Below are 16,039 nucleotides of genomic sequence, written 5' to 3'. Positions count from 1 at the left end.
AATGTAAATTTGCCAGTTACCTGCAGTTGTGGCAGATCGTTCACATAAATGAGAAAGAGTAAAGGACCAAGTACTGATCCTTGCGGAACACCCACATTTATATTAAGTTCCTTAGAGATACCACCATTAAATTTGACAGCCTGGACACGATTTGATAAGTAGGAACGAAACCACTCAAGGGCAGTTCCTCTGAAACCATAGAGCTCCAGTTTCATCAGCAGCACTCTGTGACTCATGCAGTCAAATGCCTTGGACAAGTCACAGAATACCGCTGCTGCAACTTCATCAACATTCAGTCGGTTGTACAGGTGCTCTAGAAAGCTAAAGATAGCATCATTTGTGCTCACAGACTCACGAAAGCCAAACTGCTGAAGACTCAATAGGCCAAATCTATTTAAAAATGAAACTATCCTCACCTTAACAAGCCGTTCCACTATCTTGGCTAAAGTAGGCAATAACGCTATAGGTCTAAAGTTAGAAGGACAGTCGCGATCGCCACCTTTGTAAAGAGGAACAATCATTGCTCTTTTTAAGCACTCTGGGAAAACTCCAGACATAAATGAAAAGTTAATTGACTGTGCCAAGACTTGCAAAGCAACAAGAGGTAAAACAGAAAATATTTTAAGAGAAAGCCCATCCCAACCTGATGAACTCTTATTCTTAATATTAACCATTAACTGTTTAAGCTCTTCTACACTTGTGGGGGCAAAAAAGAAAGATTCGGCTACTACCACATTGCTGAGATAGCTCCTGGGATCTATTTTTTGTGAGAGATTGACTGCAAGGTTACTAGCAATATCACAGTAGAAGGAATTGAGGACATTGGAATCTAAGGTACTTGGAATAACCAAGACATTATTTTTACCCCTAAGCTCATTTAAAATCTTCCAAGACTCGTTTGCTCTGTTGGAGGAATTATTTATCCTCCTTTGAAAGTAGGTCCACTTAGCCATTCTGAGAGTTTCTGTAAATCTTGCGGTATCTGTTATAATAATTTAAAAATGTTGCATTGTTCATAGCGTATTTCCTAATGTAAAAAAGGCAGCGCATATTTTTTCCAGATACTCGTAAACCCTTAGTATATCAAGGTTTTCTATTTCGTTTCTTAATATTGACAACAGGAAAAGCAGTGTTAAAATTGTTTAATACTATTTGATGAAAGCTATGCAGTGGGTTAACAGTAGTCAATACATTATTCCAACTTGACATATTGCAAAGCAAAGAGACTTGACTTGTTATAAGGGACTGATGGCGCTAAAAACTAAACTTATGAAATTAAAATTTTTGGTTAAACTCATTTAACGTACTTAAATCTTATATTTAAATTAAATATTATCTTGCTTCAACTATCCTGAATTTCTAACTTAATAAAACTAAACCCAAAAATCCCGAATAATAAAGTTTTAAATACAAATAAATTTTAAGGCCGGACCTGTGCAACTTTTCACGCTTGAGTGGCTGTGACTAAGGTCAGGTGTTTAACAAAATAGTACGTGGGCGCATGTAGTCACATTTTACGAATCAAATGTATAAATTCTTTAAAAAAATGCTTAAAACATTTATTTATTTATTGAAATGATTAAATATCGCTTAGAATATTACTTTATGACCCTTTCCACATAAAATTTTGCGATTTAAACATGCATGTCATGTGACAATACAAGCAACACCGGCACACGGACTATTTGCGGTACATCAAAGATTCTAATAGATCTCTGAACTGAACTATAACACGGTCATTTGCAGATAGGGTTGAAAACTGGAGAGTATAACAGGACATAACAATGTCCGACCATAGAATGATCCGATTCAAAATCGGTTCGGATAAGAAGGAACAGCTTCTCAAGAGAAACCCAAGGGCTACCGACTGGAGCAAATTTAAAGAGGACCTTCTTCAGTTTATGGGTACTCTAGGTGGAGCCATATCCTCCAAAGCGGAACTAGACACAGAAATAGTACGGCTAAACAGAATACTTATCAGTTCTTACGAGGCCAAATGTCCCCCCAGGAGATTGGCAATAAGAGATTGCTCTGGTGGAATGACACTTTGGACCGTCTCAAAAAAGACGTAAGAAGGTTGCACCACCAAGGGGAGACAACTCAAGAGAACTGGGATGTATACCTAACAGCTAGAAGGAAATTCAAAAACGAAGTTCGACGATGCAAAAGAGACTTCTGGCGCAAGTTTTGTGGAGAGATCGAATCTCTCTCAGACACAGCCCGTCTTCTGAAGCTACTGGGCCCTGATAGGAAAACCGAGATAGGATGCCTGAAAAAAGGTGAACTATAACCTCAAACAAAAAAGAGACCATCAAACTTCTCCTTAAAACTTACTTTCCTGGAGAAGGAAACGCTGCACCTTGGGGCGAGAAACCAGATCCGGAGCCGCACTGGAACCTCGCCAAAAATATAGTAACAGGCGAAGTCATAGCTTGGGCAGTGGGCTGATGGAATCATACCCATGATGTTGCAGGTAGGCCTCGAAACCATACTGTCTTACTTAAAGAGAGTTTTTGAGGCCAGCATTGCAATGGGGTATGTTCCACTAACATGGAGGGCGGTAAATGTGGTCTTTATCCCAAAACCGGGTAAGAAAGACTACCGTCAACCAAAGTCCTTTAGGGCAATAAGCCTGACTTCATTTCCACTAAAGACTATAGAAAGGCTTATAGACATATAACAGAGGAGATTCTAATAGAATCGCCACTACATAGAAATCAGCATGCCTACATGAAAGAGAAGTCGACGGAAACGGCACTTTACACTGTAGTGAGCAAAGCTGAAAAAGCCATAGAGAACAAGGAAATAGCACTTGCTCTTTTGTTTGACGTGGGAGGCGCATTTGATAAGACAAAAACAAGAAGGATTCTATGCACAGGCATACGCGGACGATGGACTATAGTGATGGTTGTAAAAGATCATTAGGTTTTTTATCTGTATAATCACCATTATTATATCAATCTGGCAACTTTGACTGCGAAACCAGTACGTAACTCTTGTCGCGGCAACTCTGTGCTGCCGCTACCGCCACGCCGCGCCGCTTTAAGAAGGCACTTTCGCCAGGACGTGGGGGAGTAACAAAGTGAGAATGGCGTGTTCTCTTCCGTAAATAAATTGGTTTGTATAGAATGTTGGTGTTTTAATGCAAATACGTACGTACGAAAAATTGCTAAAACTCGGAAATACCCGATAATGGTCAAGGGTAAATTCGTGAACACAGTCTGTCAGCGAATGCAAGTCGCGTGCAGGATAGTGGAACAGTGGTGTCGGGAGACAGGGCTGTCGGCAACCCTGAAAAGACCGAACTCATTCTCTTTACTAAGAGGCGGAATTTGACAGGCTTTAAACCTCCCATTATGTGTCAGACTCGCCTAACTTAAGGCAGCAGGTCAAATACTTGGGAGTCATTTTAGACAGCAAGCTCACGTTTAAAACTCACGTAGTGCAGGCAGTAAATAAGGCAACCTCCCTAATATGGCAATTACGGCAAACAATAGGTAGAAGATGGGGTCTAAAACCCCATTTTTTATACTGCAGTCATACGAGCGAGGATCTCGTACGGATCCGTGGTATGGTGGACAGCTGTATTGAAGGTCACCAACGGTATGCGAACGGTCGGCGAACTAAATTAGAGAGCCAAGTGGTTTCCAGGCCTGGTACACAGATGGATCATGGATGAAAAGCACCAATTCAGCCGGAGCTGGAGTGTACAGGATGGAAACGAACACAAGGGAATCCTTCCCTGTGTTCGTTTCCATGGGGATTTGCATCTACTCCAATAGTCAAGCTGCCCTCAAGGCGATTCAGAAACCCAGGGCCAGCTCAGCGCTAGTCCAGGAATGCAGAGACGCATTGGAAAGGTTTGCAGCACACAGGGAAGTGAGACTAAGGTGGGTCCCAGGACACCAAGGTGTCGAGGGCAATGAGCGGGCCGATGAACTGGCAAGACAGGGTTCCGTTAACCCCTTCGTAGGCCCCGAACCTTGTCTCGGTCTTAGCAAAAAACAAATCTCATAGGCAATTAATAATTGGGCTTGAGAAAAAACAAGGAAGAATTGGAGAAGGACAGAAGGATGTAGACAGGCTAAGGAAATGATACCAGACCATGACGGCTCTAAAGCAAGGTGACTGCTAACAACGAACGAAAAGGGACTGTTCAGGCCTACTTGCGGAGCTTTAGCTCTCCCATCCTTATTACTACAACTACTACTAAATTGTTCTGAGATATACAGGGTGTTTACAAAAGGCATTGTTCCTTTTATGTTGTTACTTTCCTACTCACATTGGCAATACCGCTGCCACGACAACGGAGGGGAGCGCGCGACCAGGTAATCCCGTGCAGCTCGATCAAAAAAAGACGACGACATTCACTTTTTCACGTGCACGACTCGACGGCAGAATGTAACGCCATCACCTTTTCCTTTTTTTTAACTGTATTTACATTTTAACGTGTTTGGCAATAAATATTTGTTTATGTACGTGAAATTCTAATCATTTGCACGCCACACACTACATATATTGATCCTTCGTCGCTGGATTGCCTACTATTTGCCGTTTTACAAACCACTTTGGGTTTTTTTACACGGAGCTTGACCCCATTACGCTGCAATTTTCGCTGCAAGGAAAGGAAATACCGGCCCGCAAGAAGCAAGAGTTTCTGGAAGTTCGCCGCTGTTCACTGCAAATAAAGGTTAGTGCGTTCCTTTGTTTCCTTTCCTATATTTTGTTATTTTTATGCAAGCTTCTTTTTATAATTACTTGTTTAATACGTTACGACATTTACTGTATTTTTACATGTCTTTTGAGGATGGTATTTTACAGGTTTAACATTTAATTAAATTTATTACAACCAGCCGCTGTTTAACAATTATTATTTTAAGAGTTTAGACTGTTGATTTTCTTTACTATGCACTACGTACTCATTTTTTACTTCAGTTTTTTTACCATTTTGTAGGTATTACGTACATTTTTGATTTTTTTAACCAGTACTACTACTGCGTACTACGTATGTACAATTTTACATTTTATTGCTACCACTGCGTATTACGTATTTTATCAGTTTAGATATTATTAATATTTTAATATTTTTTTTATTATTCCGTACACATTTACTTTGCATTTTATTCAATACAAATACTCTGATTTAAAATATTTTGCCTTTGGTAACACTTACTATTTCCTTATTAAATAAACATTTTTAATTTTGTTGACCGAGATGGAAGAAACTATCAAGTATAAAAATAAGAAAAAGGCTCCAAAAGGCACTCTTACTCGCTTTGAAAATTACTTTAAGAGTCTCAAAATGAAAGCACTTATTTCACCAACTGATCTCGTAGAACTTGAAGCACGTGCACTTAAATTCGATAATATTCTAGAGGAGTTTAACGCTGTTCAATTAAACATTGCCTCTGCTGATTCGGAGATAGATGTTGATGAGCAAAATCAAGACACAGAAAATTTTGAAAACTAATTTTTTACTCTTACATCCGAGGCAAGGAAATTTTTAAATGATAATGCTCAATCACAAACGCCAAACGTGGGAAATATTATAACACCGAACTCTATAAGTAATAACGATGATGATTTAGCTAATATTCGACTACCTCCCATCAATCTTCCCACATTTGACGGGTCATATGACCAATGGTTATTTTTTCGCGATACTTTTAACTTTCAATTCACAATAACAACAAGCTTACACCTGCTAGAAAGTTTCATTACTTGCGTCTTTCCTTAAAGTCTGTAGCGGCAGATACGATTTCGTCCCTTGAGATTTGTGACGCAAACTACATAGTTGCTTGGAACATTTTAAATGAACGGTTTGAAAATAAACAAATTTTGGTCAATAATCACTGGCATTTTTAATTTACCTACTTTAACACGCGAATGTTATAAAGGCCTTAGGAATTTACTTGATGGAGTACAAAAACACATTGGTGCCTTAAAAGTCTTAAACTACTGAACACTGGGATGCTTTAATCTGTCATATCATCATCTCAAAATTTGATAATGTTACCAGGCGTTCATGGGAATCACAGACATTTACCAGTGACTTACCTTTATACGAAGAGGTAATTGATTTCTTAAAGGATAGGTGTCGTATCTTAAAATCTTTTGAGCAAACCTCATCAAAATTGCCTTGAAACAATCTCGGCCTCAACAGCCACACACAGGTCATAGCAAAGGCAACTCACATTCATTTCTTGCTACTGAAAGTAGAAAATGTCCATTTTGTCAAAGGAAATACCTTATTTATACTTGTCCCAAATTTTTACAACCCTCCACTATTGAAAGACTTAACACAGCTAAACAAATAAGGTTATGTATTAACTGCCTTTCTTTTGGGCATTCCACAAAAAACTGTCGTTCTTCCGGCTGCAGGAAATGTGGAAAAATTCACCATACACTTTTGCACTTTGCTAAAGCTGACCCTGGAAAAAATCAATCTCATTCTATTGAGCCTTCTACTTCTCACAACTCTAACGAAGATGCTTCCCTAACGACACACTTTTTTACCGTACACGCACCTTGTAGTCTACTCGTTAACGAGCACTTAACTGCCAAAACTACTTTATTATCTACAGCGGTAATAAAAGTGTTTGACACTACAGGTACGCCTCATTCTTGCAGGGTTCTTTTAGACAGTGGAAGTCAATCCAATTTTATTTCTCAGAGAATGTGTGACTTATTGCAATTACCTTTGGAAAGGATTAAATACACAGTCACTGGCATTAGTCAGAGAGCTGAAACAGTGAATTTCAGAGTTATGGTCAAGGTTCAATCAAATTTTTCCAATTATGAGATTAAATTATCATGTTTAGTTCTCAACACATTAACTGGGAATATCCCTGCTGTATCTTTTGATTCTAGCACACTTCGGATTCCTACAAATATCATGCTGGCTGATCCAGATTTTAACTCTTCTAAACCTGTCGACTTACTTGTCGGTGCAGATATTTTTTGGGAACTAATTAATGTTGGCAAATCAAGCTTGGCCAAGGGCTTCCAGTCCTTCAAAAACCAAAACTTGGGTGGATCATCTCAGGTCCCCTTAATGCATACTTGAGCTCTAATACTTCTCTTAAATCACAATGTTTTTTTAGCAATACCCTTGACACTCAACTTTCCAGATTTTGGGGTATTCTAAAACTAATTTTTTGTCGTCAGAAGAAACCTCTTGTGAGGAACATTTTTCTGAAAACACTACTAGGGGTCCTGATGGTAAATTTATCGTACACCTTCCACTCAAGCAGCCCACTCATCTACTGGGTAATTCCAAATCAATAGCCACGAATAGATTCTTAAATCTAGAAAGAAAGCTAGATAAAAACCCTGACTTGAGATGTTCATATCAAAATTTTATTTCCGAATACGAGGAACTCGGTCATACGAGACTTGCCGATGATCAAAATGATAGTTCCGGGTATTTCCTACTACATCATTGTGTACTTAAGTTGAGTTCAACCACCACCAAATTACGCGTCGTATTTGATGCCTCGTGCAAGTCAGATTTAGGTCTTTCTTTAAATGACTTACTCATGGTGGGGCCTAATGTGCAAAACAGCCTCTTTTCTATACTTCTCCGGTATCGTATCCACGCTGTAGTCCTGAGCAGAGATATTGAAAAAATGTACCGCCAGGTTGTGCATCTGCTGCATTTCTTGCTACCAGAGCTCTTCAAGAGGTCGGTAAGAGGCATTCTAAAGATTATTCTAAGTTATCTAACATCATACAAAATGATTTTAATGTAGATGATCTTCTCACGGGAGGTGACACTATCGAAGAAGTTAGACAGATTAAGGAGGATATTCACAAACTTCTTCTAAAATATGGATTTCCCCTTCGAAAATGGGCTTCGAATGAACGAACTTTACCTTCGAGCTCTTCCACAGATTTATCCTTTAATTCTTCAGTTCTTGCAAGACCTTAGGCCTTAATCACGTGACAGACACTTTAGAAAATAATGTAGCTTCTGACAAACTCATATATACGCGGATAACCAAGCGTACAATTTTATCATCTATAGCTCAGATTTTCGAAATGAAAGCACGCAGTCCTTAAGGACTCACTTGGTAACTGTTGTTCGAAGTTGCTTTGCGCTAAGACTAGGGTTTCGCCACTGAAACAAGTAACAATTCCACGGCTTGAGCTCTGCGCTGCTTTATTGTTAGCAGAATTATCAAAAACTATACTGGCTTCAATTCCATCTATACTCGACTCTAGATTTTACTGGTGTGACTCTAAAATTGTTTTGGCTTGGATCAATTCATTTCCTCACTTATTAAAAACCTTTGCTGCCAATCGGGTGGCCCAAATTCAGTCCTTAACTACTCCTACTAATTGGAGATACATCAGAACTTTCGATAATCCTGCCGATTTGTTAACTAGAGGTATACCACTAATAAGTTTACTAAGCTTCAATCTTTGGTTTGATGGACCTTCTTGGTTGCGACAAGATCAATGCCCAAACGAGCCAATAGATCTAAATCACATTGATACCCCTGAAGTGCGTACTACATCTGTTCATATATCCAATCAATAAACTGTCAGCCAATGACTTATTGGTCGTAATTGACAAATGTTCTAAATTGTCTCGACTTCTTCGCATCTTTGCCTATGTCCTACGGTTTAAGAATCGCTTGAAGTCTAATGATTTTGTTATCAGTAATGAACTTTCTTCTCAGGAAATTACAAATTCTTTATACTTACTCGTCAGCTTAGTGCAAGCCGAAACATTTCCTGAAGAGTTCATTGCTTTACATGGAGGCAAGAAGATCTCAAACAAGTCAAAACTTTTAGCTCTTATCCTTTTTTTGATCCCGAATTGAATGTAATTCGAGTTGGTGGACGTATCCAAAATTCAGATTATGACTATCAGAAGAAACATCCGATTGTTCTACCCCCTAAGCACCGACTCTCTTTTTTAATCGCTCATCGCGAGAATATTAAACTACTTCATGCTGGGCCACAACTGATGCTTGCATCATTACGCGAATCTTTTTGGCCCATTAATGGTCGCAACTTGGTAAAGAAAGTTTACCATGGTTGTATAAAATGTTTTCGCTTCACGGAAAAATCTACACAATACCTAATGGGTAATTTACCTAAATCGAGAATAACACCTTCTCGACCTTTTGCCGTAGTAGGGGTTGATTACGCCGGGCCCTTTGTGCTTAGAGATCGTAAGAGACGGAATTTTAAAACTACTAAAGCGTATGTAGCGTTATTTGTCTGCTTTGCTACCAAGTCCTTACATTTAGAGATAGTAAGCGACCTCACTAGTGACAACTTTTTAGCAGCTTTATACAGATTTATCTCGAGAAGAGGTAAATGCATACAGATATATTCCGATCAAGGTACGACATTTGTTGGTGCTCGTAATGAATTAGTTAACTTTCTTAAGCACCAACACTCTATTATTTCCGACAGCTTAAGTAATCAGGGTATACAATGGAGTTTCATTCCACCTCGTGCACCTCACTTCGGGGGACTCTGGGAATCAGCTGTTAAATCGGTAAAATACCATATGAAACGGGTAATCGGGGCTTCATCCTTAATATTTGAGGAATTTATGACAATTCTTTGTCAAATAGAAGCTTGTCTACATTCCCATCCTTTGTATAGCCTTCCTGATAATCCTAATGACCCGAACTCGCTTACACCTGCGCACTTCCTTATTGGAGAGCCGCTTACATCTGTTCCACAAGGTAACCTGTTATGAACCGCAGAGAACAAATTGTCAAGATACCAGGACCAGCAGAAAATGCTCCAACATTTTTGGTCTCGTTGGACTAAAGAATATGTGACAAAACTTCAGACTCGATGCAAATGGAAGCAGCACCATCCACAACTCTTAAAACCTGGCATCCTCGTTATCATCAAGGAAGATGGACTACCGCCACTGAAATGGCGCAGCGGAAGGGTGACAGAATTGTATCCTGGGGCTGACGGAATAAGCCGAGCAGCATCAGTGAAGACAAAAAAAGACGACGACATTCACTTTTTCACGTTCACGACTCGACGGCAGAATGTAACGCCATCACCTTTACATTTTTTAACTGTATTTAAATTTTAACGTGTTTGGCAATAAATATTTGTTTATGTACGTGAAATTCTAATAATTTGCACGCCACACACTACAGGCATGGATGGCAACAAAAACAAAGAATAAATTTGTTTTTTTTTATCGAACATGTTATCGAATATATTATTTGTTTTACGATTCTGCATAAAAATTAAAGTAATTTGATGTGTATTTATTATATGTTATACTTTAAAATTTAAAATAATTATTTTTAATTATTTTTTATTTCCATTTTGATTGTAACTTATTTCAGGTATTTGAAAACTCCACTTTATTCAGATAGATTGAGACCCATGGACCCAATACATTTTTTCATAATGAGAACTATCACTTAATTGGTGATCTGTAGAAATTGCAACTGTAGCTTGTATCTTGCACAATTTCTGCTTAATATACAATGATGTGTTGTTTACAGAGCCTATTCTGGAGGTAAAAGATGAACAATATAATGCGGAGCAAGGAGACGTACGCGCACAAGGGAGAATTAAAACGGATAGGATTAAAAATGAGTTGTATTTACATAATACATATTAGATTAAATTTTTTCTATTATGTAAATAAATACATATTTGCATTTGCTTATTTAAAAATATATATAGTTGTTTTATTTCGTGACAGTTTAATATAAAAGATGGTTAGATTATCTAGGCGCTTCAAAAATTATAAAATATTTATTTATAACATAACTAGGAAACAAAATCTTATTTAAATAAGGCAATATGGAATATAGACTGCTTAATTCTAATAAACTAAAAATAAACTTCTTTAACAAACAATTTTTTTTTCTGATAACAAGTAACTAGGCATCTTCGGCAGCATAAGTAGGAACTCTTTCGTTTTTAGGTATAATATAAGTAAATACACGGTGTCCGAGGAAAAACAGTCCACCCCTAATAACATTCTGTCTAATGTAAATGTCTCTAATTTAAAAAAAAATACATAACTTTCGATAACTTATTGTTGATGCACCCTGCATCTATCTTATTTAAACATTTTAAATGTTTTATATGGTAGGTAGTATATAAACTCGTAAAACTTAAACAGTTAGGACTCCTTTAATTAAACTGAACCTTTAGAGGCAGAATTTTATAAAAAGTTTCTGATTTTTATATGGCATAAAATCTTAAACAGAGTCAGAATCTTCCCTTTTTCTTTTCGAGACAAGTTTCCCTAAAATATTGAGAAACTTGTCTCTCTGGTCAGAGGCTTTAACAATATGCTCCTTTATAAAGTTAAATTAATTTTCTCTCTGCTTCCTGTCCTCCCTCATTTTAACTAAAACGGATTCTGTTTTTGACAGAGGCTTTACTGTTTTTTTTTACTTTTACAAAATCGGCTCACAGTGTCCGTAAAGAGGCCTGCACAAGGCTCTGCTTCATCTACCTCTGTTTCATTTTCATTGTCTGAAAATTGTTGCTGCATTTAAGAAATAGTATCTTCTAAATGTTGGGGCACAGCTTTGTGTTTAGAACCGAAAATAAATAACAGTAGAAATTTAAGCAAGTATTATTCAATACTATACAGGATGTTTATTATTTGAGTGCCGATAATACAGGGTTGTGTGAATCCTTGAGTGATTTTAAGAAAAAAACTTATTTTCAACATATGTAGTCTAAAGTGTTAAAACCTCTTAATTTCTGAGAAAGAAATAATTTTTTTTATTGTCAATTTCAGACCATTTTATATTTTTATAAAATTTGGTATACACCATTTATGTGGGAAACAGCATTTTTAACCATTTTTTTATTTTCAACAGTGGTGTCTGCACTGAAATTTTGAAAATTCACACCCTGTATTATTGGCACTCAATTAAAAAACATTCTGAATAAATATAAACGGTGTAAAGCTAATTAATAAAAATTACCTAATATCAAATGAGTTTCATCATAGAATGGGGGCAGATCCATGGCCTCTTTTCCAGTAGTTTTTTGATTTTTTAAAAAAGCCAAATAGCCTTTACAAAAATTGGAAAATTTTTGTCTGCGTCTTTCTGCACCTGTGGGACCCAGATAAAAATTCCTTGATAAATTTGCAATTTTATGCCACAGTTTAGATTTTATGGTCTTCTTGTCATCAAATTCCTTGCTTAGCTCGTGTCTAAAGCTTAGCTGTAGCCTTGTGGTCTCCAAATCATTTGGACCTGGTTTTGTTTTTGTCTAGATTTCTTCTTGTACCTAAACATTTTGTAATTAAATATTTTCATACAAGTTTTATGTTTTATAATAAACTTAAATCTACCCATAAATCTGACTGCAACTAAATGTACCTTAAACTTACTATATTATACTTATCTAACATACCTAATAAACTAAATTGATCCTTGTAGCAGTGTGTCTTATTTATCCTTACATTTAATAGTTGTTTTACTTAGAAGACGTTTTGAAATCCGAACAACAGGTGTTGATGAATTAGGCTCTACATTTTTATTAGGAGTAATATTTGCATGGACAATAGGAGGATTTTGTTCGTCATCACTTAACAGAATTATTTCATTTGACTTTTGTTCTTCCCTGTCCAACCAATTTTCAGTAAGGATGTCCGATTCATTTTTAAATGGAATGTGAGGACTTTTTGAAGTATGAATGTTTAACTTTTTGATTTGATTTAAGTGTCTTTTCCAATTTTTTTGTAAATCAGGTACCTCTACTAAATATGCACGCTTTCCTATTGCTTTTATAATTTTACCTTTAATATATGTAGGATGCGCTACATTCCTATAATCTTTTACTAACTAATACAATTTCTCCAATATTAAAGTTAATTTTGTCTTTTCCACCCTTACAAAATTTTTGTTGCTCTTGAACCTTTTCAACTCTATTGCGTACCTCCCTGACATTTATTTCAAAATTTTCACTATGTAAATCTGTGGTAGACAAGAGTGTTGAAAATCTAGTTCGCAGCTGTATTCCAAACATTAAAACCGCTGGGCTAACTCCGGCTGTGACATGAGATGTATTTCGATAATCAAACAAAAATCTCCTTACTATTAAATTTGTATCATTGCTACTACATGATTCTAGAGTCTTTTTAAGCGCATTTTTAACAATTTTTACAGAATTTTCCGCCGCGCCATTAGAGAAGGGAGTGTACGGAGGGGTTGTAAGATGTTGAATATTATTTTTTGAAAAAAAATGTTCTAGCTCTTCTGATACTAAAGATCTCTCATTATCTGAAACAACCGTGATAGGAAGGCCAAACCTTGCAAACAGGTTTCTTAACACTTTATTTGTGGAATATGAATTTATACTTGACATTTCAAAAACCTCTATCCATTTTGAAAAAGCATCCAGTACCACAAAGTAATTTTTTCTCTTCAAATCAAAATAATCAACATGAATTCTTTCCCACGGTCCTTTAGGCCATGTCCATGGAACAATTTGAGCTTTAGCAGGGTTATTTGAATATAACAAACAAGCTTTACAATTTTTTGTAATTTCTTCACTATTTTTATCTAAATCTGGAAACCATAAGTAACTTCTAGCCAAAGATTTCATTTTTATAATACCCATATGTGTGCTATGTAATTGATCTAAAATGGAACTTCTTAAAACTGTAGGAATAACTATTCTGTGATTCCAAAAAATACATTCATCTTTAATACAAAATTCATATCTTTTAGCAAAAAATTGTTTTAAATTTTTATCATTAACTTTTTTGGGCCATCCCTTTAAAATAATTTTTTTAATTTTGGTCAGTAAACTATCACTTATAGTAGCCTCTTTGAGAGCTTCAAAACACAATTTAATAATCTGGCTAGAATCAAAAAAATTGCAGTATTCAAAATCAATTTCATCATCAGAAAAATAATCATTTGAATTTTTTAAAGGTAACCTAGACAACCAATCTGCTGAATTTTTATTACTAACAACATATTCTATTTCATATTTATAGCCAGATAAAATTATAGCCCATCTTCTTAAACGATTTGCAGAAAACTGTGGAATTTCTTTATTAGGATTAAAAATGGTTACAAGAGGTCTCATATCAGTAACAAGAGTAATTTTTTTATTATAGAGATACTGCGAAAATTTTAAAACTCCAAAAATGATTGCTAGACCTTCTTTTTCAATCTGTGAATAACTACGTTCAGCTTTATTTAAAGTTCTTGATGCAAATGCTATAGGCTCATCTTCACCATTTTGAAATCTGTGGCTTAAAACAGCTCCTACACCGTCTTGAGAAGCATCTACGGTTAATCTTAGTTCTAAATCAGGATTAGAGTATACTAAAACTGGAGGAGAAGTTAAAATTACCTTGATTTTTTTTAAAGAATTTTCACTATCATCGTTCCATGCCCATGCTTCATTTTTTTGTAATAATTTATATAACGGATTTAAAATGTTCGACATATTTTTAACAAATCTACCGTAAAAATTAATGCAACCAAGAAAGGTTTGTAATTCCTTAACATTTGTTGGCCTGGAAGCTGTTTCTATGGCAATGGTTTTATCTTTTGAGGTGTGCAGTCCTTCACTGTCAATAACAAACCCCAAATAATCGACACTTAAAAAAAAAAACACATTTATCAAAATTTAATTTGAAACCTGCCCCTTGTAAAATTGATAAGACCTTTTCTAAATTTTGCATATAATCTTTTCTATCTTTCCCTGTTACCAAAATATCATCTTGGAATACCGCACAACCCTCAACTCCCATAAATAATGCGTCCATAATTTTTTGAAATTTAGCAGGACCGCAAGCAACTCCAAAAGTTAATCTATTAAATTTAAACAACCCTAAATGAGTGGCTACTGTCAATAATTTCTTACTTGCTTCATCTAATCCTGATCATTTGCTAAAATGCTTGCGACAAATCCAGCTTTGTAAACTCCCTGCCTCCTTGTAGCTTAGCGAACAGTTCTTCTATTCTTGGCATGTAATGCTTATCGATTTCTATTCCCGGGTTTATGGTTACTTTGAAGTCCCCGCAGATACGCAGTTGCCCATTTTTCTTAAATACCGGCACAATCGGAGTCGCCCAGCGACTGTAATCAACGGGTGATATCATACCTAAAGACAAAAGACGCTGTAGTTCATCCTCAACCAGTTTTTTAATAGCAAAGGGTATGGGTCGTGCTTCAAAAAATTTTGGTGCAATATCCTTTTTTAAATGAATTTTTACTAAACCTTTTTTAAAAAATCCTAAACCACCTGAAAAAACTTCTTTAAATTTTTTTGCTAAAATATCAACATGGGTTTCAGTATTTTTAATATTATTTAAACTTGATAAACTTAGATTATATAAATAAAGAAAGTCCCTACCCAACAAAGGTGGTCCTCCATTTTCCATAATATAAAACTTTAGAAAATTTTCTTTGTTATTGTAACATATTTTTAAAGTTATCACTCCTAAAGGTTGTACTTGTATACCATTATAAAAAAGAAAACATTTATTCGTTGTCTGCAAGGTAAACCGTGAGAAATATTTACTGTAGACTTGTTTGGATATACAAGACACACTACTACCTGTGTCAATCTGACAACTTAAATAAATATTCTCAACTAAAACTCTAAACGTAAACAAATTCTCCATTCTATCAGAATGTTGCTCAGAATTTTCAAAAATATTTCGGTTTGAAATGTTAAAGAGGCTAAAATCATCATCTGGTGTATTTGATAGCTTGTTTACGTTTTCACTGATAGCGCAATTATTGGAAAAATCTGTTAAAAAATTATGTCTGTTGTACCTTTTACCCTGCAAATTATTTTTATTTTTGCACATATTTGCTAAATGACCAACCTTTTTACAAATATTACAAGAATAGGATTTAAAAATGCACTTATCTTTGGTGTGATTCCTTTTCCCGCAGACATCACAGCTGTTGTTGACATATTCGCCATGGCCGCCATGTTGGCTTCCTGGTTGTCCAGTTCTCCATGGCACATCGTCATGCGCACTGCTGCTTGCTTGGCCTTCGCGGTGTTGCCGTGCTGTCTGGCCGCTGTGGTGCGCTG

The 16,039-nt window shown here is 36.1% G+C and overlaps 2 long non-coding RNA genes across 2 annotated transcripts; one reads left to right on the top strand and one right to left on the bottom strand.

The window, feature by feature from the left end:
* The first annotated feature begins 4,180 nt into the window (after positions 1-4,180).
* Positions 4,181-10,678, top strand: LOC126738703 (uncharacterized). The gene is made up of 2 exons (XR_007661423.1): positions 4,181-4,690; positions 10,500-10,678. It is a non-coding gene; the product is annotated as an uncharacterized LOC126738703 (long non-coding RNA).
* Positions 10,679-10,777: 99 nt separating this feature from the next.
* On the bottom strand, positions 10,778-15,321 carry LOC126738693 (uncharacterized). The gene is made up of 3 exons (XR_007661418.1): positions 14,854-15,321; positions 11,949-12,258; positions 10,778-11,541 (listed from the first exon to the last, which is right to left on the bottom strand). It is a non-coding gene; the product is annotated as an uncharacterized LOC126738693 (long non-coding RNA).
* Positions 15,322-16,039: the final 718 nt, after the last annotated feature.

This window comes from Anthonomus grandis, chromosome 7 (genome assembly GCF_022605725.1).
Source record: "Anthonomus grandis grandis chromosome 7, icAntGran1.3, whole genome shotgun sequence".
NCBI lineage: Eukaryota > Metazoa > Arthropoda > Insecta > Coleoptera > Curculionidae > Anthonomus > Anthonomus grandis.
This window is presented reverse-complemented; position numbering and strand designations above follow the sequence as displayed.